General features: G+C 43.8%; 1 long non-coding RNA gene across 1 annotated transcript in view; it reads right to left on the bottom strand.

Annotated features, from left to right (window-relative positions):
• LOC103348321 (uncharacterized) overlaps positions 1-21,019 on the bottom strand; it is a 107,081-nt gene extending 86,062 nt beyond the window's left edge. The window contains exons 1-2 of the long non-coding RNA XR_011380152.1: positions 17,654-21,019; positions 13,664-15,113 (exon numbers count right to left, since the gene is read on the bottom strand). This is a non-coding gene — a long non-coding RNA (uncharacterized lncRNA). The remainder of the gene's footprint in view (positions 1-13,663; positions 15,114-17,653) is intronic.
• Between the last annotated feature and the right edge of the window lie 205 nt (positions 21,020-21,224).

The following is a 21,224-nucleotide window of genomic DNA, read 5'->3' as shown; positions in this document are numbered from 1 at the left end:
ACTCTGACTTTCAAATAAATAAATAAGAACATAAATAAAGGACAACATAGGGAGCATAAGTATTGCTTCATAATTATTGTGATTGCTGTGTTTCTATTGTAACAAGCCAGTGTTTAAACATTTATGAAATGATAAATGAAATGATAAATCTAGGCTTGGCAATACGTATGTCATAGGCAGCAGGATGAATTTCAATGGCACAAAATGTGATCTCCATCCTCCCAACCCTGAAAACCTTTAAAACTTGTGGTCACCATGTGTTTTAAGAGATGTGCTTTTGCCGAGAAAGAAGTAAAGCCTTCAATATCAGATCAGGGATTGAAATTCAGCACCATAGACTTTATTCTCTTTTCTACTTCATAAAGAAATGTAGATATTTATTTAGAACTCAATCCCTCTTCCCCATAACCCGTATGCTGCAGGGAACTGACTTGGATAGCAAAATTAATTGGAATATGAGAAATCCCATCCCCCTCTCAACAGTGATTGGTTAAAGAATCCAGGCCTCAGCCATTAAGGATATTTCACTCCATGACACAAGGATTGATTTAACAATGAATCAATGAGATGTGAGGAGAGAAGCAGCAGCAGTGAGAACACCCCTATGATGCTACCATAGCAGCACAATTCATCAGAGTTCCCAGGTGCTGCACTTTGGAATTCATTTCCAAGTTTGTGGGGCCTAAGGGATATTGTCTTGGTTGGTTTTTTGTGGCTATAACAATACCATAGACTGAGTAATTTATGAAAGAGAGGTGTATTTAGCTCACAGCTCTGGAGGCTGGGAACTCCAAGAGCATGGACTTCTCTTTCTCTTCTTATAAAGCCACACATGCTATTGTGGGCTTTTTTCTACCCTCATGACCTCACCTAATCCAAATTACTTCCAAAGGGCTCCACCTCCAAACAACACTGATATTTGAGTTTGGGGATTAAGTGCCCAACAAACAAGCTTTGGGGACTTCCATTCAACCCGCAGTAGATACCAAGACAGACTGGTTCTTGAGAGCCACAGCTGCTTCATCAGACAATTTTGGCCAAAGGATTCCCTTACAACTGCATGGCATGTAACACTTCCACCCAGTCTTTCTCCCTCTGTTCTTCACTCCATGTCAGATATGCATTGGGATCTGACTGTTCTTCCCATTTTTCCTGCTCCCTGCCTATTTCTGTTCACACAGGCATTTTCTCCAGTGAAAGCCCAGGACATCTAACCCCATCTTAATGTCTGCTTCTGGAAGAACACTGACTGACCCAGAGGGTTTCCTGGAAGCTTCCAGGAAATAAACTTCATTGTTCCTAAGACTTTTGGGTTAAAAAAAATTCTCTCTTCCTCTGGATTTCATGAATGCCATGAACAGCCTAGAAAGGGATTCCTACCAAGAGTTCTCCTCTCCAGTTTAATATCCCTAGATTCTTCAGTCTCCTTTTATCATAAGTGATTTTCAAACTCTTGCCATTCTGTTAGTAACTACATGAGACCAATTCAGTAGAGAGAATGGAAAATCTAGTAATGGTATGCTTGTATTACTGCTGGCTTCTCATCCTACAATATAATATGGTTTGAAGTCTCAGAGAAACTAAGTTTTTAAAGAAATTTGGTAGACAGCTTTAAGTATTTGAAAGACTGACATACAGAGTGCAGCTACAACATTTTTATTCATTCATAAATAGAGCAAAAGAAAATCTCAATCTCTGAGACAGATTAAGTGAAGTCTAACCCCAGCTCTGCCTCTGACATGCTATGTGTACTTGGGAAATTCACTTATTTCATGCATGCTCCTAATCTGTAAAGTGTTTCTCTGTCTGAGAGTGTTCTAGGAATTACTTGTAAAGCACTTACAGCAATCCCACCACAGGGTAAGGGATAAGGAAGTGTTCAATAGTTAAGTATTTTTAAGCACCTGTTATGTGCCCATCCCTGGCCATCCTCAAATGTAGAATCAGGACAAGCAAATGAATATCAGAGCATCCCTTTTAGCTGAATATTTCTAAGAGCAGATGAGTTGCACACGCATACAAAAATAATCCTGCTGACTTTGGCCAGGTAAGTATCGGGGTGTTGACAGGAGGATTTCACCCCTCAGATTTCAGCACTTACTTCTGGATTATACAAGATGTCCAGTTAGGCCGGATCTGGTGGCAGAGTTTCCCCTTAAAGGACCAGATGATAGCCGCTGTAGTCATTACAGGCCATGCAGGTTAGGTTGCATGGCCAACAAATTTGCTGTTGTAGAGTGAAGGTATACACGAATAGGCGTGGCTATGGCCATGTAAAACTTTATTTATAGACACTGCAATGTTACTTCCATATAATTTTTTTGTTGCAAAATGTTACTTTTCTTTTACTCTTTTGAAGCATTGAAAAATGTAAATTCTATTCTTATCCTAAATATTAAGATTAGGTCTAGGAGTCTTAGTGTCCTACCTCCTACTACCCCCACTTCTGTGCTAAATGAAATGAAGTGTAAGTGAGGGCCCTAATCATGTCAACTTTGGTTGAGAATTCCAATAACAAGTACACACCTCAACAGAAGGACTAAAACAGAACCATTCCCACCATTACTGGCACAAAGGAAGTTCTTAGATATAAGAAAAAGAAAAATCGCAATGAGCTAGCATTTTGACACAACTTTCTTGACTTGAATTGATCTGAATATAGTCTCTGCCCTTTCTGGATAACAATTCCTTGATCATAAGAGAATCTTGGACTTGTTCCTGTGTTCTCTAATTCCTTTGCAGGGTAGCATCATATCTTTCAATATTTGTTTACAAGAATATATTGGAAAATTCACAGAAAAATGAGGGGAAAAAGTTTATTTTGTGAAATAAAATTGAAACCCATGCACATTTTTTTCATAATATGCATTTCCAAGAACTTTTTGAAGATTCCTTGTAGTATTTGGGATATTTGTTTAATTTTTAATTCTCCTTTTCTTCCCTAAAAAATAACTATCCCAAAAGGCAGATCATATTATGAATTCTATCAGTTCTCTTTACTGGCATTAAAGCACATATGTATTTCAGGAGTTGCTGACATGCTACTCTTTATTAAAAATTCTTAACACTGGCCAGGAGTGGCCTGGCCCTAAAGGAGATGTGTGAGCAACCCTGGGTTACCCACTAACACAGATCAAGAAACCACATCAGAATCCCAGAAACTTTCTCTCTCTCTCTCTCTCTCTCTCTCTCTGCTTGTCAAATAAACAAATAAATTTTTACAAAATGAGCCACAAAATCTGAACCACAACAAATCTCTATACTCTCAGTGTACTTATCAGTATTTGGATCTCTGTGTTGTCATTGGTTTATTCAAAACTTAAGCCAAGATCAAATAAGACAAAGAAGTGAAACCCTTTTCTTGGTCTATATTAACTGAAAGTGAAAATGCAGGATAATAGTGGTTTTAAAAACAGATACAAATGTGCTTCTTGCTTACCTAAATGAAATCAGCAGGTATAAGAAAGCCAGGGCTATGATGGCAGTTTCACAAAGTCCTCAAGGGTCCTGCTTGAGGTCCCTTCTAGTTTCCCTAATGACTTTCCCTGTCGCTTCCTCTTTCCAATCTCTAGAGAAGTCCACTTTCCAGTCCACGATGGGAGAAAGAACAAAAATGAACAGATTCAAGGGCACACATGGTCACCTCTCAGGGAAGCCGCCAGACCTTTCTGCTCACATCTCATTGGCCAGCATTCAGCCATAAGACTCCTGGACATAAGGAAGTTGGAACACCACAGTTTTCCTGAAAGACCAAGAAAATGCCTTCTGGGGGATGATAAACTACGTTTGCTGCTCTTGGAAGGCAAGAGACTCAACAGTGGGAGTCATTCTCTCCATAGAGAAATCCTTCCGTCTGAGCAGAGAGCCCTCTGCACCCTCGGATAACCAACTCCAAGGAGAACGAACCATGGCCACCAGAACTGCAGTTTACTAAAGGCAAAGGTCCCAAGGCATTTCCGTCTGATTTCACTGTTGCTAAACACTTTCCCTGTGTTGGACCCCAGTAGTCCCAACCCATGAGAATCTCTTCTAGCCAAATCTCACATTTACGAATCATGAAGGCATGGATTAGACATGTGTTCTTGCTTTGAGATGAAATATTTGAAATTTCTTGTAGGTATAAATTAAATATATCTTCTTTTCTCCACTTCTTCAACCTCTACATTGTTTCTAAAATTCTCTCAGGATCTCTTGTTTGATCTAAATGTCACATCCATTCATTTTTTTTTTACTATATTTTACACTTATGGGATGATCAACTTTGCATTTAAGAAATAAAAAAAAATATCAAACTTTATCCTCACTGTGAGTATAGGTTACAGTGAAGCAAGTAAATACATTCCAGACATCTGGACACCATTAAATTCATATTGCTCTGACAAAGTAAGGTGAAGATGTGAGAGGGTGATTCACACACTCAGATAAATGAGCTTGACAGAGAGACAATGGTTTTTGTGGTTGGAATTATCTGATAGTTTTCTTTTTTATGGTGAATAAACAATGTGGTTAATTCCCTAGTCACTCTTTCCTGTATTTTTGTTTAAACACAGACAAGAGTTCCAGCGAATGTAACATGCAAATAATATATAGACTATTGAATTAAATGCGTAGTCCCACCCTTGTTTGGCACTGAGCTCTCTCTTTGTACATTTTCTCCTAAAATATTTGTAAAACAAATAGTGTAAGAAATAGGTTTTAAACTAGGATAAAAGCTATATGTTACAGCATAAACTATTATTTCTTGTTAACTTTAGTTTAAGCCAAAATATCTAAAATACACAGAGATTTCCAAAGTAGTTTTGTAACAAGTTTCTAATCCCTTATCTCCAGGAAATTTTGAGTTTTCTTTAGCATATCTGCCTATCTATCTATCTATCTATCTTCCTACATACCTACATATCTACGTGGTTTTTTTTAAAGAAAAAAAAGCTACTCCATTTCACCTATACAAGATACTTCAAAAAGTTCATAGAAAAGAGAATTCAAAGCTAACTTCCACCTAGCGGCGCCGGCACACCAGGTTCTAGTCCTGGTTGGGGCGCCGGATTCTGTCCCAGTTGCCCCTCTTCCAGTCCAGTTCTCTGCTGTGACCTGGGAGTGCAGTGGAGGATGGCCCAAGTGCTTGGGTCCTGCACCCGCATGGGAGACCAGGATAAGCACCTGGCTCCTGCCATCGGATCAGCGCGGTGCGCTGGCTGCAGTGCGCTGGCCAGGCCGGCCATTGGAGGGTGAACCAATGGTAAAGGAAGACCTTTCTCTCTGTCTCTCTCTCTTACTGTCCACTCTGCCTGTAAAAAAAAAAAAAAAAAAAAAAAAGCTAACTTGATTTAGGTGGAAAATATTTTGAGATCCATATTTTGAGATCCATGCATACAAAATGTCTTCAAAATGTTTGTGGAAAATGTATATTATGATAAATTTATGCATGAATTTTAATTCCCATGACTTTCTAAAATCTCCTTATACAGCAAAAGCCAGCTATCCAGGACTGAACAAACCCCACCACACACACACACACACACACACACACACACACAATCATCCCTGAACCTCTCCAGATGCAAGGTCTCAAAACTCTTGGGCTCAGCTGTCCCTGACCTAAAAGGCTCTACTCTTCTGGACCTTTCTCCTAAGCATCATCTCTCTTCCCTCAAGGCAGGCTTGACATGAGGAAAGTCTTGGTTTCTCTTTGATGATTTGGCTCTACTAAGAGAATTGCAGAGAAGCTGGTAACTAACAGCATGAAAAGACTCTAATTAATTCCCTTTCTCCCACCAGGCACTAGACATATGCAGCCTGTGCTTCAGCTAAACTCTAAATAACCAGGAAATGTCAGGAGAGAGATGTGACATCCACATTCCCAAGATGGCTTGGTGCAGAAAAGCACTGGCTGCGTTCTAGGAATCCCACGCTTTTGACAATCTGACATGGGCCCCTGATGATAGTGCACAGTACTTCTCCACAAAGGCCTTCAGATCCACCCATACCTTTGCTCTTCTCCCCTTGCTTTGCCCTGTCCCCTCCACACAATACAGCACCATTATTTCCATCTTCCTCCAGGTTGCCATCACTCCAAGCAGAAGATAACAGTAGGTTCAGCTATTCTTGGTTCACTCTGTATGTTTTTCCTACCCTGGGGAATATTCATAGCACCTGTCCAACCCACAGCTGTTTCACTTCTACCACCATGTATTGTCAGTAAAAATGCACAGCCTGCATTCTTAGGTAAACACCTTACTTTTGTCAGGAATTTACCTATAAATGCAAAGTTCTATTTTTAGCCCAAGCCAAACAATGGTAGGATTTATATAAATCTTTTGATGGAAAAAAAAGCCACTTGACTGATAGAAACTTCAAGTACTTACTACATGCTACAAAAGTAGTATTTAAGGTTATACCTTTAATACAATTCCAGAGAAGTGGGTATTGTCATCCCTGTCTTACAGATGAGACCTTGAACTTACATATGTTGCTGTAAGTCACAAATCTTGGGCTAGATCCACAATTTGAACTTGATTGAGCAAGCTATTCTACACTACACTAAGCACCAGCTACCTCTTTAATTGTATTTTTCATACTGATTTGGCCCTTCCTTTCACCCATCTTCCTACATAATTGTTATCTCTGTAAACTGCCATTCTCATCACTGTAAGAGACATTTCTTTTCACGCTAAGGTAGTTTAAGCTAATGCTGCCATACTGCGTTGGGCATGAAGTAAGCCCTTCTTCCCCTTGTCCCTCCAGGGCACTCCTGGGCAGTTGTATGCCAGAGGCTGGTCATATGGGGTGTGTCTCAAGAATTGAAGGAAGGTTGAGATTGTGGACAGCTGTACCTTTATGAGGGTCAAAATCCTAGGACTGTGAACAGAAAGGAGGAAGTTTACCCAAGAGCTCCATGCTATTACACAGCGTCCTTCCCTCCTCCCACCTGAGTCATCAGGGAGTTCTGTCTGTTTCCACAGGTTCCAGATGAGCCATATCCACAGCAACGCTGCAGCGCCTTGTGAAAACAAGCTATGCTTTGGAACCAGACACTCCAGGGTTCAAAACTTACTTATGTAAATAGAATGCTATGTTTTTCCAGTCATTTGGGGATTAAATCAAAAACCATGAAAAGTACATTACATGTCCATTCCTTTGGCATCTCCCCTAATGATAACTCCTCTTACTGCCATCTTCCTGATGTAAAAAGACCTCCCCTGAGGGAAGAATCAAGCCTCACCCAGACCCAGAGGGCTTCTGATCAGCCTCTAGTCTCTTCCTGCCGCTGCTCAGGGCTATCTTCCTATCCTCTGGCCCTTTCACTTCTCAAGTCATCTTTTTATTCAGTTCCCTACCAACCTATCTCCTATATCTTCAGGAAGATTTGCATGCTTGTAAACCAACACAAAGCCTTCAGTTTGTATAGTACCAGTATTTAGCCTGAATTGCATGTTCCACTTCTTGCTTTTATATCCTGCCATGCTGTTTTCTGTTTGTCGTCCTCTAAGACGGCCTGTGACCCCAGCCCCATGGCATTCAACACAACAATTACAGCAGAGTAAACAGGGCCACATCACATGGTCCTATTTATGCAGGTGCCTATTCTTTCAGAAACACACAGAACAGCAGACCCAGTTTAGTATCTAATACAGATATATTGACGGGACTTGAATCTGATTTCTCAGATTGCAGGGTAGGGCTTCCAGGAAACCAAACTTTGGGAATTGCCCCTTTTTTTGCAGTACAATTCAGGTTTACTTAAGGATTAGGCCAATGGCCACCCACCAAGTCTGTGAAAGTCAGCCTGTGAAATATCCCTAACAATTCCTGTCTCTCAGTTTCTGCACCTTGTACAGTCCCCTCCAACAAAGGATAAAGACCAGTCCATGGGGCTAGCGCCGTGGTGCAGTCTGCGATGCCAGCATCGCATATGGGCACCGGTTCTAGTCTTGGCTGCTCCTCTTCAAATCCAGCTCTCTGCTGTGGCCTGGGAAAGCAATAGAAGATGGACCAAGTGCTTGGGCCCCTGCACCCACATGGGAGACCTGGCAGAAGCTCATGGCTCCTGGCTTCCTGGCCATTTGGGGAGTGAACTGGCAGATGGAAGACCTTTCTCTCGGTGTCTCTCTCTCTCACTGTAACTCTATCTCTCAAAACAAACAAACAAACAAACACCAGATAAAATCTTAAAAATCTCAAAAAAAAAAAAAAAAAAAGACCAGTCCGTGTAATTGATAGATGGCAGGGGGAGTGAGTTGGCCTCACTCTAGAGGCTAGATCATAGAAGTCATCGTGGCCTCTGTGTTTTCTTGGATCAAACACTGGGTGAAGCCAGTAGCCATGTCTTGTGGACGGTTGGGTAGCCCAGTGATCCACCCGACACTCTGGCTGCAACTTCAGGGGAACCCGTGAGCCAGAGTAACTCATTTATTTATTTATTTATTTTTATTTGACAGATGAGTTAGACAGTGAGAGAGAGACAGAGAGAAAGGTCTTCCTTCTGTTGGTTCACCCCCCAAAATGGCTGCTACGGCCGGAGCGCTGCGCTGATCCGAAGTCAGGAACCAGGTGCTTCCTTCTGGTCTCCCATGCGGGTGCAGGGCCCAAGCACTTGGGCCATCCTCCACTGCCTTCCCGGGCCACAGCAGAGAGCTGGACTGGAAGAGGAGCAGCCGGGACAGAATCCAGCACCCATATGGGATGCTGGCGCTGCAGGCGGAGGATTAACCAAGTGAGCCATGGCGCCAGCCCCTAGAGTAACTCATTTAAACTGCTCCCACATTCCCGAGCCTCAGAAGCCCTGTGAAAGATAGTGTTGTCTTTGACACGTTTTCTGCTCCCTGTTTTACAGCCACAGATCCCCAGTGGAGCCCCTCCACTCCCAGCGGCCTACCTACACGCCCTGCAGAGATGTCTTCCAATCCACTCAGCCCTCTGAGGTCAGGCAACTTTACTTAACATTGGAAACAAAGGACATGGACTTCAATATCATTTGACTGCCATTTTATGACTAAAGGACACATCCAATAGAGTCAAATCACCTAACTTTCCTTAGGTATTCCAAGAATATCAGATTTGACTATGTTGACATTGGCAACAAAACAAGATATACATTTGCATTCGTTTTTCTAGAGAACCTAGAGTTTTAATGGGATAATTCGAAATAGTTTGAAGAAAGCTACAGCAACTGGTGTTTTGGAAGTCATATATCACTAGCTACTATAAGCCACAAAAATGAAATTAAACCATGAATCACCTGATAATGATCTTTTTCTCATCCAAAAAGAATATCTTCCACAATAAATTGATACAGTATACAAGTTGCAATTCACACATTCCACTGTCTTCTATTGACTACCCACAGTGTGTCAGGTGATTGTGTTAGGGATATAAAAAATATTTATAAGAATCTGGATAGTCTAGAGAGAAAACAGTAGTAATTCCAATCATTGATTCACTGTTTTGCACTCCACTTGATCTAGAAAATGCAAACTCGCAAACACACTACATATGTTTACATATTCACATATATATCTGCAATATGTACCTTTAAAATCAGAAATATTTGTAACTATTCAGTAGAGACAAAGAAGATGATTAGAAGTGAAACAAATCCCGAGAAATTTAAAATTAGGCACCTCAATATAAGTTAGAAAGAAATGACAGGTAGCAGCACATCTGTATGTCTGACACCAGCAAACACCAGGCCACATCCTAGGTCCTTAATCTTTATTTACACCCCTATTCCACCCTGCCTGACTTCCACACAGCTTCACGCCTCGTCTCTGCATCCATTTATGAAATGGGCAAGTGGAGCTCCCTTCAGCCCAGCGCCCTCTTGCTCAGGTCTTCCTTACTGTGTTGTAAGATCCAAGAATCTGAATTTCCTAACTTTGACTGCTCGCAGTCTTTTAAATATAAAGCAACACAGTTTATTTTTTTTAAAGATTTATTTTTATTTGAAAGTTAGAGTTACCCAGAGAGAGAAGGAGAGGCAAAGAGAGAGAGAGAGAGAGGTCTTCCATCTGCTGGTTCACTCCCCATTTGGCCACAACAGCTGGAGCTGCACCAATATAAAGCCAGGAGCTTCTTGCAGGTCTCCCATACATTGGTGCAGGCACCCAAGGACTTGGGCCATCTTCTACTGCTTTCCCAGGCCATAGCAGAGAGCTGCATGGGAAATGGAGCAGCCAGGACTCGAACCGGCGCCCATATGGGATGCTGGCACGGCAGGTGGCAGCTTTACCCGCTATGCCACAGCACTGGCCCCATGGTTTACTTTTTTTTTTTATTTTTAAGATTTTATTTATTTATTTGAGAGGTAGAGTTACAGACAATGAGAGGTAGAGACAGAGAGAGAGGTCTTCCTTGTGTTGGTTCACTCCCCAAATGGCTGCAATGGCCAGAGCTGCGCTGATCCAAAGCCAGGAGCTCCCTCCCAGTCTCCCATGCAGGTGCAGGGGCCCAAGCACTTGGGCCATCTTCTACTGCTTTCCCAGAACACAGCAGCGAGCTGGATTGGAAGAGGAGCAGCCAAGACTAGAACTGGCACCAATATGGATAATCCTGGCATGGCAGGTGGAGGTTTATCCTACTGCACCATGGCGCCGGCCCCAACAGTTTACTTTTAATAGCAACTTGAAAACACTTGTGAAAATTTACAGATGTTGCCTTTTTTCCCCCTCCCTATGAGAAAGATGATATTTTTAAATGCTAATAAACATTGAACTCTTGAAAGGGTTTGTACTTTAGAAGAATCATGACCTGGTGAGCAGTTTTCATCTGCCCTCAGAAAATGGGTAATTTCTTCATCATTGGGTTTTTATCCAATGTCATCTTAACTGATGGTTCATCCCTCCCTAAAAGTTAGATGATAGCTAGTGTGGAATTTGCTGGCAGCAATCTGCATTTGGACAAAACAAGCTTAACGATCAGTCTCCTAAGCTTGCTTCATTTTCCCCACTCTTAACACTAAACTCATGAAAATTTATGTTTTTTATGACAAATTTTAACTATAAGAGATAAAGAAGCAAACTATTAAAACAAAAGCCACATTGTTATATATACTACTATTCTTAAATGGCATTACTTATTAAATACTAACATATATGTGTGTGTGAGTGTGTGTGTGTGTGTGTGTGTGTGATTAAAATACTTCCTCAATTCTAATTTATAGTTTTCCCTTCTTTATCGCATAATGTTTCTCGGTACAGGAAGTCCAATGTCATGTGTAAGATATTTCCCTTAAATTCCAGCTTTATTTCTGAATTTCTGTAAAGCATTAGCTCAAATTCTTAACTTCTCTATATTTTAGGTTTGGGGACCATAAAATCACTAGCCCAGAGTACTTGGCAATTTGCTTGACAGTTTCATCATGGTATCACATGGGAAGTATGTATTTCAAAATAATGGTAAGCAAAATTGTGCAGGTTTGGGAATGGGTATGCTAAGATTCTGCAAGAGTTAGAACACCTTTGAGGGGCTGGTGCTGTAGTATAGTGGGTAAAGCCGCCGCCTGCACTGCCGGCATCCCATATGGACGCCAGTGTCGCTCCCCGTCTTCATGGGGGAACGACACTAAACCCTGCCTAGGCTTCATATCCGAGTCACGGCACCATTACGTCGCTCCCCCTCTTCGCGGAGGAACGACACAGGACCCTGCGCTGTTCTTTCGTCTGCTCGGCCCTCCCTGGGTTTGCTGCTGGTTCTTCCCGGGTTGGCTACTATCCCTTCCACCTCCGTGGAAGGGCAGTTTCCCCTGGCCACATTCCCCACTTCTGCAGGGGAGCGGCACACCGCCGGCCGGCTCTTCTCGGGGGCTGCACAGATGTTCCTTCAGCTAGATGTTCCCCATAGATGTTCCTGGTGAATGCCGTCTCTCTCCTCCTTTATAGTCCTCCTCCGCCAATCCCAACTCGGCTGCCCACACGCCGAGTACGCTGCTCTCCTCCAATCAGTAGCAAGTCCTGCAGCTTGTCAAGTTGGTGAGAGGCAGCTGTGCGGAAGCTGTTTACTTCTCTCCCAGCGCCATATTGTGGGAGAGCAGATGCATAGAATAAGTCTTAATTCCAGTAACTCAGTCTAGTCCGGTTTGCTCCCCACAGTGGGAGAGCAGATGCATAGAATAAGTCTTAATTCCAGTAACTCAGTCTAGTCCGGTTTGCTCCCCACACGCCAGTTCGAGTCCCAGCTGCTCCACTTCCCATGCAGCTCTCTGCTATGGCCTGGGAAAGCAGTGGAAGATGGCCCAAGTCCTTGGGCCCCTGCACTGAACCAGCGGATGGAAGACCTCTGTCTCTCTCTCTCTGCCTCTCTTTCTCTCTCAGTGTAACTTGGACTTTCAAGTAAAAAAATAAATCTTAAAAAAAAAAAAAAAACACCTTTCAAAATACTGTGAACCTTCCAGTGCAAACAACAAACTCAGATCCAAGGTCTATCCCCCTCTTACTGTAAAAGAAAGAAAAAACTCAGAATGACAGATATCTTTTCTCAGCTGTTAATCTGATGGTGATACATATTGATACAGAGTATAGAATGGCATGGATTACAGTGAATAAAGTATTATGATATGAGGATAGGTTAGCATCACCTTCATTTCTGTACTATTCTCTTTCCAATGTCTATTCCTCACAGTAATTGGACGAGAAGTGAGGAATATCAAGAATAAGAAGATGGGAAATTTCCATAAAGGAGTGGAAACGCATGAAAACCCCTGGGAGAACTTGAAAGGATACGGACGAAAGCTCAAAGGTTGGACAGAGAGGGAGGGGTCTCTCTTGGGGGACTTCCTGTGGGAGTTTTCCCACTCCTGATTAGGGCCCTCGTCTTTTAAGTGGGACTATTTCTGTTTCATTCCTTGAGAAAAAAAATCCTAGGAGAGAGAGTCCCTGCTATACAGCAAAAAAAAGCCACTGCCCAAGCCTCTGCACAAAATGATTTGCAGTGAATGCCAATGCTACCTGCTCAGGTTTTTTTTTTTTTTTCTAAGCTCTTTTTTTTCCCCAATTTTTTGCTGGCTTGTTCCCAGGGGTTGCTTCCTCCCCACTACCCTGCATTCTATCCCCTCCCTACTTCCTTGTATTTGTTTTTCTTGTAGTTCTACATTCTTTTTTGTTTATCCTCTGAACCATCACATCCTGTATTAGTCGAGGTTATCACTGGGTGTCAACTCCCATCTCGACCGCTTTCATTTTCTTCTGCCACTTTTTGAAAAGGGGATTTCAATGAATTATTTATGGATTTTTTTTCCTCCCAAAGGGGTGATTGCTCAGATTTTCTAAGGACAGCAAGGGCCAGGCGGCACTATTCTGAGTTCCATCAGCTGGAGAGAGCTGGCAGGCAGCACTGCCCCTCCGTCCCTTTGTCGAAGGATAAAGGTGAGCATGCAGACAGCCTCATGCTCAGCACCCTCATCTCAGTTCACAGAAACTCCTTCCTGATCACTTCACATCATCGGCTGCAAATTCGAACATGAGAGAGAGAAAAGAAAATGCTGAACTCCACTCCTTCTCAGGACACTAAATATCGTAAAGTTAAGCTCAGCCCGAATCCTATGGTAATATTAAATGATGGCTTTTGGCCGGCGCTGCTGCTCACTAGGCTAATCTGCTTGCAGTGCCGGCATCCCGGGTTCTAGTCCCTCTTCCTTATACTATCAATATCCATTTGTTAGTATTCATACCTGTAAATCAGAGGTCAACACAGTGTCACCTGGTTGGCTTTCAAGGTGTTACAGGCAGAAGTCAAGTTGTTAGCTAAACTGAGTCCTCATATGCAGGCTCTGAATAGAAATCACCTCTCAGTTCACTCAAGTTGTTGGCAGAATTCAGTTCCTGGTGCTTGTGAGACAGAGGACCCCAGCTCCTTGATGGCCGTCAGCTGCCTGCCTTTCTCAGTTCCTTAATTTGCCTGAAATCCTTCTCATAAAGCCTTCTATCAGTAGCAGTTGGTAGGATGTGACACCATAGAGAATTCTGCTGTTTCCTCCTTAACTTTATTTTAAAAAATACCATACATTCCTGGTTTTTCAAGCCATAAACACTATTCTAAATGGGCTAAAAGAACTTCTATGGTACTTCTTTTTACACCAGCCCAGGCAGTCAGAGGTTTCCTGCCTGTCCCAGGGTTTGAAGCACTTAGTACAGGATCCTGGTCTTCAGGTTAAGGATAAACGCCACAGTGAGGGGACGTTAAATTACTTATTACAAATGGAGGATGAATGGGAAAGTGGGGTTAGATGTTGAGCTGTGGCTTCTTGTGCTAACTCCTTGGCAGTGTGCCTGCGTCAGTGTGCTTTGTGTGGCCGCACTGGAACAGCCGATGAAGAGAAGAGGTGGGTTTTGGCTCATGCTTCTGGTGGTTCCAGGGCTTGCCTCTGGTGGTGATCCTCTTGCTGGAAGAGTCCCAAGGTGGCACAGAGCATCGCATGGCAAAGACAGGAGAGACAGGGAGCATGTGTGTCTGTCTATGGGTCTCTCTCTTGATTCTAAGTCTACCACGAATCAGTGATGGGATCTCCACTCTGACACTCTTCTGTAATCTGGGTCACTTCCCGGAGGCTGCAGTTCTAGACACTCGAGTTGGATGAAGCTTTCTCCCTCTTCTCACCCCACAGTGGAGATGAAATTCCAGCACATGAGGCCGCGGGGGACTCTCGGGTCACAGGCCAACCACGGCCATGCTCACAGCTCAGGTGAGCTGCTGGTCAACTGCAGCAGCTTCCACACCAGACAGTGGATGTCCGGGAGCAGGGATTCCTGCTCTCCCCTTTTACAGTAACACTCGGGCTTCTTTTCCTTCACAACATTACAAAAGTCACATTAAAAATGCATGTTTTTCCAAATGTTAGGTAGGAACTCATGGCACCAGTAGCAAAACAAGGAAGGCAAAATTAAAAGCAGAAGCCACCTTTTTGAAGGTACAGGAGAGCTGTGGAGGCAAAGAGAAATGTAGGAGAGTGTAGAACCGCAGGGAGGAGAGATGACTGGCAGCTGCTCTCCCCAGGGCATTGCCCATTCAGGGACAGGGAAGCCAGAAAGCTTCTAAAAGAGACAGGAGAGGCCTCAAACATGCAGCTGGAATTCCCCTCCGGACATCTGCTGGATGTAGATGAGGTGTATGAGAATGAGAGGCTAAAAAACAGAAGCAGAAAGCCTCTGAGAATCATCAGAGCTTCTGCAGTACCAGGAGATTAAAAACAGGAGTTCAGGACCTGCCACGTGGGGCCAAGGAGGGCTGCTTACCTGGCCTCAGTAGCATGCCGAAAATTAAACTGAGATAGACCATGACCCAAATGCAAAAGATAAAACAGCACAACTTCTAACAGAAAACAGGAAAACATCTCTACGACCTTGGAATAAAGTTTCTTTTATTCTCCCTCCCAGCTCTAAAAATATAGTACTCCATTTTGCTTCAAGAACATTTTGGCATTCTGACAAAGTCTAATCTAATAATGAGGAGTGGGGTGGGGGTTATCACCGGGGAGAAGAGGCAGCTGGAACTGCAAGGGTGCGTGGATGGGGGCTTCTCATCCAGAGTCATTGTCCCTAAACACGTTCCACATGTACTCTTGTGCCTCATGTGATGTTTCAATGAAACCATTAGTGTGGGAGCAGCCATTTGGTCTAGCCGTTAATATGCCTGCATCCCATGTTGGAGGGCCTGGGTTCAATTCCTAGCCCCGACCCTGGACTCCAGCTTCCTGCTAAGGCACACCCTTGGAGACGACAGGTGATGGCTCAAGTAATTGGGTTCCTGCCACCTATGTGGGAAACCTGGATGGAGTTCCTGGCTCCTGGCTTTGGCCAGTGTGGGCATTTGGGGAGTGAACAAGTAGTTGGGAGTGCGCTCTCTCTCTCTCCCTCATTGCCTTCCACCTCTGAAATAAATAAAATGAATACGAATGAAATTCTTACTTTTCCAACTATACAAAGACAATCGCATGCTGCCAACTGTGCAGCTAACGTCAGGAGACGTAGGCCTCTTCCTTGAAGCAGTGCTTATCCACTTTTCTGAAAATGAAGACGTCGGTCTACAGTTTGTTTTTCCACTTCCAGATTTACTGAAAAGTTTAATGGAATGAAAAATAGCCAGGGGCCGGTGCCGCGGCTCACTAAGCTAATCCTCCGCCTAGCGGCGCTGGCACCCTGGGTTCTAGTCCCGGTCGGGGTGCCGGATTCTGTCCCGGTTGCCCCTCTTCCAGGCCAGCTCTCTGCTGTGGCCAGGGAGTGCAGTGGAAGATGGCCAAGGTGCTTGGGCCCTGCACCCCATGGGAGACCAGGAAAAGCACCTGACTCCTGGCTCCTGCCATCGGATCAGCGCGGTGCGCCGGCCGCGGCGGCCATTGGAGGGTGAACCAACGGCAAAGGAAGACCTTTCTCTCTGTCTTTCTCTCTCACTGTCCACTCTGCCTGTCAAAAAAAAAAAAAAAAAAAAAAAAAGCCAGAACATTTACCACGCCAGCTGATGCTCCTTTCCAACAGCCCTAGCTGTCCTACGTAGAGACAAGACACACTGAGGCAGTGTTGAGGGGATCAGTCCCAGCCCTGAGCTATAGCCACCTCCAAGAGCGGCCCCTCCCACAGCATCACAGCACCAAGCAGGGCATTCAGACGGGACCTGTTTTGCTCTCTCTGCCACCTGTACGCACATACAGGAGAGAACTCGGATGTCCAAGCAATAACACGACCTGATGAAGACCTGATTTCAAATTTCAGTGTTTTTAATTGGCCTCTCACATAGATCCCTGAGTTCATGGAGCGAGGACAGGAGTGTCTTTTTATTTTGAAAATGCTTGGAAACATGAACAGTTTTGATAGAATTGCTGAGTGCTTCTGATATCCACGATCACAACACAGAAACCACTTGAAATTTCTAGAGCACTCCAACAACCGCAATGTGCTCCAGTTCCAGTCGTGGAATGACACACTGAAGACGACAGATAGTTCTGGTGCGTCAGTTCCTGCGCTTATCCTACATGTGTCCCCGTGCAGAGTGCTCTTTCTCACCCTCCTCATCTTACCCCTCTACTGTTTTTCCAGAGAGTGTTGGCTGGCGCCTCTGCCCTCTCACCTTCCCCTGGATGACAGTGGACCACATCCACCTCATACAGCTCTTCACCCTGGCCGACTCCTTATAAGGTGGCTTTGCACAAACGCCAGAACTATCCCCATATCATTTTTCTTCAGTGTGTGACAAGAGCACACTTAGCAGTTTCTAACTGGTAGGAACAAGGACACAGCCTCAGCCATTTTAGCTCCTGCCTGAAAGCAGATAAAATTCCCTGAGGGACCCCTTTCCGGGCCAGCCCTCTTTCAAGAAACCAGCTAGGTCCCTCGCCTTTATTCTTCTCCACTCTGCCCTCTGCATTCTTTTCCAACAAACTGGCACACAAAGAGGAAGCCTGAAAAGCCCATGAAAAACCTGTACGGACTAGCTCAGCTCTGCCCACCGCCCTCCCGTCCGACCCTTGACCCTTAGCCCAGCCTAAGGTATATAAGAGATGTGCTGTCTGCCATGTGACTGGTCTGTGTGCACACTAGCAGTCAGCCACCTCTGAGAATTCATTTTTCTTCTTGAATAAATTCGTTTTAGCTGTGAGTTCGCACCCTGTCTCCTCTCCGTTCTTCCCCTCTTCCTTATACTATCAATATCCATTTGTTAGTATTCATACCTGTAAATCAGAGGTCAACACAGTGTCACTTGGTTGGCTTTCAAGGTGTTACAGGCAGAAGTCAAGTTGTTAGCTAAACTGAGTCCTCATATGCAGGCTCTGAACAGAAACCACCTCTCAGTTCACTCAAGTTGTTGGCAGAATTCAGTTCCTGGTGCTTGTGAGACGGAGGACCCCAGCTCCTTGATGGCCGTCAGCTGCCTGCCTTTCTCAGTTCCTTAATTTGCCTGAAATCCTTCTCATAAAGCCTTCCTCTTCAAGTCAGATCCTCTTCATTCTTCAAATAGCTCTGATTTCTACCATCAGCTTAAATGGTCCCATTATAGTGGGCATTTGGTGTAGTGATTAAGGCGCTGCTCGAGATGCCTGAGTCCCGTCCCGTATCAGAGTGACTGGATTCAAATAACAGCTGCACTCCAGGTTCCAGTTTCCTCCTAACGTGCTTATTGGGAGGCAGCAGGTGATGTCAAGCAGTTAGGTCCTTGTCACCCACACGGAAGATTCGGACTGAGTTCCTGACATCCTGCTCGGCCCTGATTGGTGCAGGTATTTGGGAAGTGAACCAGTGAATGGGAAAACTCTCTCTCTCTCTCTCTCTCTCTCTCTCTCTCTCTCTCTCTCTCTCCATGTCTTTTTCTGTCTGCATTTCAAATAAGTAAAATTAATTGAGTGGTCTTTCTTAAAAAGCTTTGTGATTAAATCAGGGCCACCCAGACAGTTGCCTATGTTTAAATAAACTCTGCCTTGAAAAAGAATACAGTCACACGTGTGACACACCAGTGAGTGATGTCACATCGTATTTACAGGTTCTGAGGGTTAGGAGGAAACATTTATATGGGCACCTTAGAAATTCTCATACATAACACGTCATCCAGTTTGGTTTTTGGTTTTTTATTTATTTATTTATTTATTTTTATTTATTTTTACTTTTTGGCCATATGTCTAGTGGAAATACCTGAGTGTGTGGATTTGACCTTGGACCAAGGTTGAAGTAGAAGTATCCCAGCTGAGTGGGACATGAGGACATTTGGGGTGTTAGCATCTCTCTTCTCACCTCCCTCAGCTGGTTTCTAGTTCTCATTTCCTGCTCATAGTGTAACATGCTATTTTATTACATTTGTATTTCTCTGACCCATACAATGTTTCCCATATCTCCGAGTACTCCTTAATGAAATTTCAGTTTATAGGGGCTTCTGGAAATTTCTTCCTATGTCCCTCTCAGCACCTCTTCACAGAGAAGGCGAAAGCAGACATCTTGCCTTATGGTTCCTTGGGGTCATCTTTCCTGACTGTGTTGTTTGCTACTTTTGGCAGCACAGGTGCCTAACAAATTCCCAGCTGGGCATTAGCTGCTTCCCCAAGGACTGCCTCAAACAAAGGCTTCCAAATACACAGAAAAGGAATGATCATTAAGGAGGAAAAGACTGATCAATCGAATTACATCAAAATTGAGAACTTCAGTTCTTCAAAACCTCTGAGAGAGTGAGAAGGGAAACCATGGACTGGGAGAAGAGTTTTTCAACACATATATCTTGCAAATGTAAAGCACTCCTTTAAATCAATAGGGAAAAGAAAAGAACCCAATAAAAAAACAGACAGCTGTCAGAACAGTAAGAGACAATATCCAAACAGAAAATAACGTATGAGAAACCATTCAACTTCATTAGTCAATGGGGAAAATGCAAGTTGAAAAGCATAATGCAGACACCACAGCACACCTTCCAAAATGACAATGGAGCACAACCAGAACTCTCATACTCTGCTGACCACAGAGTAAATGGCTACAACTGCTTTGGAAAGCTGTCTAACAGTATCCACGAAAACTGAACACACCCATACCTGACACTCAGCAATTCTACTCCTAAATATGTACACACCCATCCAAAATGCATGCATATACCTAACTGACAATATGTACAAGAATGTCACTGCAGCATTGGTTGTAATATTCCCAAGCTGAAAACAATCCAAACATCCATCACCATTATAATGTAGATCAGAAAACGGCATATTAGACAGTGAATAATATACAGCAATGGGAATAAACTACAATATACACAAAAAAGGATGAGTTCCACAAGCATAATGCTGAATAAAACAAGAGTATATGTGATGAGTCCTTTTTTATAAAGTTTATAGGCATGCAAGAGTAATCAATGGTTGTAGAAGCCAGAATAGTATCTACTTTTTGAGAGTGGACATGAGTGGAAGCAGGCAAACAGAGACATCTCAGGGCTGGTAAGATTTTGCCTGTTGACTTGGGAACTAATTATATGTCTGTGTTTTCGGAATATTAACTGAGGTGTACAAGTATTATTGATGTGCTGTCTATATGCATCTTACACATCTACAAAAAGTTTACATTATGCCAAACAACTTTATCTTTCCTACCAGTGAGTGGGAAAGTACATCTTGTTTGTTAACTCTGATATCAGTAGCCTCTATTCAGTACCTAATACATACCAGGTATTAGCTGAAAGAAAAATGGAGCTAAAAGGTAAGTTTATTTTGGTGCAAAAAATGTGGACTCCATGCACAGTTTTTGCATGATGCAAAATTTTTCATGAATTATTTAAAGATTCCCCTGGTATGCATTGGCTTCGAAATTTTCATATTATCGCTTGTTGAATGGTTGATTTGTGCATTTTTAAGAGGATTTCCTTAATACACTGACCTGTTTTTCCTCATCAGCGAAGTAACATTTTCCTGTGTTTTAGCAAATACCTTCAGATATTGCAAGGTTGCTTCGGGCATCCTAGCTTGGCGTGGGGGAGAAGGGAGAGCAAAATGCAGCAAGGGAGCTGGGACTGAAGCTCCCCGCAGGCAAGGACTTGGTCCTGATCACTCACCATGCCAAGAAGCACTGTGAGCAGTCTCCATGTGGTAGTCTGCCAGCCCTCAGAACAACCAACAAGGAACTTCACAAGTGGGGAAACTGAGGCTTGGAGAAGTTCTACCACTCAACAGAGTTCATTCAAACCCCGACTACGAGAACAAATGCCTTGCTAACTTTTTTTTTTTTTTTTTTTTTTGGACAGGCAGAGTGGACAGTGAGAGAGAGAGAGAGAGACAGAGAGAAAGGTCTTCCTTTGCCGTTTGTTCACCCTCCAATGGTCACTGCGGCCAGTGCACTGCGGCCGGCGCACCGCGCTGATCCGAAGCCCAGAGCCAGGTGCTTCTCCTGGTCTCCCATGGGGTGCAGGGCCCAAGCACTTGGGCCATCCTCCACTGCACTCCCAGGCCACAGCAGAGAGCTGGACTGGAAGAGGAGCAACTGGGACAGAATCCGGCTCCCCCACCGGGACTAGAACCTGGGGTGCCGGCGCCACAGGCGGAGGATTAGCCTAGTGAGCCGCAGCGCTAACTTCTTACCTCTGCTCGCGGTGGGCACTTGAAGAATATTTGTGGAGGAAGTGCATGATGGGCCTCATCACAATCCTCCGTTGTTCCTCTTACTGCACTCCAGCAGTCCCATCTGAAGGAGTGTGAGGTGGAGGGGGAGATAAGGGGTGGGATCTGGAAGAGGGAAGAATGGAAAGCCTTGTAGCCCACGCTCGTGGCTTAGACAGGA

Source organism: Oryctolagus cuniculus, chromosome 11 (assembly GCF_964237555.1).
Source record: "Oryctolagus cuniculus chromosome 11, mOryCun1.1, whole genome shotgun sequence".
NCBI classification, from domain to species: domain Eukaryota; kingdom Metazoa; phylum Chordata; class Mammalia; order Lagomorpha; family Leporidae; genus Oryctolagus; species Oryctolagus cuniculus.
The sequence above is the reverse complement of the archived record's forward strand: the minus strand, read 5'-3'. Positions and strand labels throughout refer to the sequence as shown.